Raw genomic sequence first — 2,603 nt, 5'->3', positions numbered from 1 at the left:
TTTTAGCTATGATTCTTAACAATGTTTTTGTGTTAAAAGAGGTAGGGGGTAATTTTGGTTGGTGGTAATCTATTAGTGGTTCACCAGTTTGACTATTTAATGGGCCAGCCCCTTAGTTTTGACTACTTTTTAATTCAAAAACATAATTTTTTAATTAAACAAATGTTTGTGTGCATAATGAATCTATAAAGTTTATGGTGACTACTTAAAAGTCAAACCAATAATTATAAGTACTAGTTGTATATAATGATAAATAAAATGTTATCAAATTTAAAAAACTTGAAGAAAAGTAAAATCAACAATCACAACTACTAAGACCTTCCTCAAATTGTTATAAATTTGTTTAATTAAGAAGAAAGGAAAAATGGTTTAAAACGGTGGATGAAGTGACACCTACCCCCGTTCGTTGAAACTAAACTTATAAAATAAGAAAAGAAAAAGTCGCGTAGGTAACCCGGAACACGAAACTGATGTTTTTCGCCGTCTTACAACAAAGTGGAATTCGAATCAGTTAATTTGGATTTGCCAGGAAACCCCTCCCTCTTTGCGCGGTGAGACAAAGTCGTATGCTCTCAACTGCCCGCATATGACCGGCCGCTAAAATAGACCTCCCTAAAGTCAACAGACATCTTTGTTGGAGATAACGCAAAAGCCTTCATTCGACAAATCAAGGGCCCGTTCGCCTCAGGGAGGAATCATCCGCGGCGCAATAAGCCACGCGTAAATCGGAAACGGGGAGGGATTTCCCTGTTCTTGCCCTATAAATTGCACGCTCTTCGTCTGGTCATTTCCCTCATCGCTTCGCAGGGTTTTCTCGTCATCAAACGAGCAGCCTGCTGGAGTTCTGGAGCGCAGCGTTAGGGTTGAAGAAATTGAAGATCTCTAGGGTTAGGGTTTGTACCTGAAGAAATTGAAGGTCTTTACAGTGTTGAGGGCTTGTCTCTGCAGAAATTGGAGGTTTTTACATTGTCAGTGTTTGTATTTGAAGAAATTGAAGGTCTTTACAGTGTTAGGTTTTGTCTCTTAAGAAACTGCAGACCTTTACAGTGCTGGTGTTAGGGTTTGTCTCTTAAGAAATTGCATATCTTTACGGTGCTAGGGTTTGTTTCTGAAGAAATTGGAGATCTTTACGGTGTCAGGGTTTGTCTGTGAGGAAATTGAAGGTTTTTTTCACTGTTATTTGGTTGTCTGAAATCTGATTGTTGCCGTGCCACAATGCCTCATCGGGGTAGGATGCATCTCCCTCATTTATCTTTGCAGTTGAGTTGGAAGAAGGGAGATGATTTTCACAAGGATGTGCCCAAGGGCTGCGTCGCCCTTTACGTTGGACAGGGGGGACAACAGAAGCGTTGTGTGATTCCTGTGGAATACATAAATCATCCTCTGTTCGACAAGTTTCTCAAGGAGGCCGAGGAAGAATACGGGTTTGAACAGAAAGGCAGGATCACCATTCCATGCCATATATCTGACTTTGAGCACGTGCAGGAGGTTATACACAGAGAAAGTCATGAATCTCACCGCCACGCTCACGTGAGCTGCTTTGGTTGATAAAAATGCAAATTGTCAGTCAGTAGAGATCAGAAACCCTGGATCGCAGGTTTTCCCTCTAAATCATTTTTTATTGCAGAGGGTACGAGTGTTTGTTAATCCAGTCGACGGCATAGAGAAAAGCGTGTACATGTGTATAAACTTCATATAAAACATGTTTACTGAATTATTCTTTGTAATCATGACCCCTGTCTAGTTTAAAAAGTCAAAGGAAAAAATATGAATGGGTATAGTAAATTAAATTGTGATATTATTATCAGGATTTAACTGTGTAGCTTTTGAGTCAAATTGTAATATTGCTATCAGGATTTTACTGTGTAGTCTTTGAGTTAAGCTCATTGACTCATAGATCGTGAGTAGTGATTGGAACATATTTTTGACCTGCACAATAATTCATCTAATTTAATCAGTGGTAGTGTGATAGATATAAATGAAGACAATAATGTCAATTATTTTCATTTTTAGTTTTAATAGTTGTTATATATATGTTGACTTAATGTTTAATATTCTTAAGAATTATTGAGTTCTACAAAGTATCAATTCATGGAATGTTATATCAGCATATCAATGATAATAAAACATGAATTAATGCATAAATATTAGTCTAATTTTTTAGGGGACCTCTTTAAAGGTATTGGCTAAACTAAAATAACAAGTTTGAGAAGAAAAAAAAAACCTATTCTACTTGTTAAGATAAGTGCTTTAGTTTGTTGTTTAGATGTTGCCTCTTTTTAGATGCTTAAAAATACATATAAATGTTACATCATATTTCATAACCATCCATAAATCTTAGTCACAAGCGAGAACTTTCAATAAATTCATATTAAAAGCTTTGAGAATGATTTATAATTTGAAGTTAAATTTTTAGAAGCCTTTTCATCTTGCATTTTATGCAACATCAAAACTCAATTATAACAATTAAAATTTAAGCACAAATACATTGCTAGAAATGCTTAAGAATGCCAAAATGAATGCTTTTGGTGTAGATAAAGGGACTTGATAAGTTATCTGATGTATGAATTTATAGATTAGCAAACACAATGCATCATTCAAAC

At 35.7% G+C, this 2,603-nt stretch overlaps 1 pseudogene across 1 annotated transcript; it reads left to right on the top strand.

Moving 5' to 3' along the window:
• Positions 1-643: 643 nt before the first annotated feature.
• Positions 644-1,810, top strand: LOC149530685 (auxin-responsive protein SAUR32 pseudogene; annotated as a pseudogene). The gene has a single exon (XR_016358886.1). The product of XR_016358886.1 is annotated as an auxin-responsive protein SAUR32 pseudogene (transcript).
• Positions 1,811-2,603: the final 793 nt, after the last annotated feature.

The sequence above is a fragment of the Cupressus sempervirens genome, chromosome 11 (assembly GCF_028749045.1).
Source record: "Cupressus sempervirens isolate cs-2001-9-10 chromosome 11, ASM2874904v1, whole genome shotgun sequence".
NCBI classification, from domain to species: Eukaryota; Viridiplantae; Streptophyta; class Pinopsida; order Cupressales; family Cupressaceae; genus Cupressus; species Cupressus sempervirens.
This window is presented reverse-complemented; position numbering and strand designations above follow the sequence as displayed.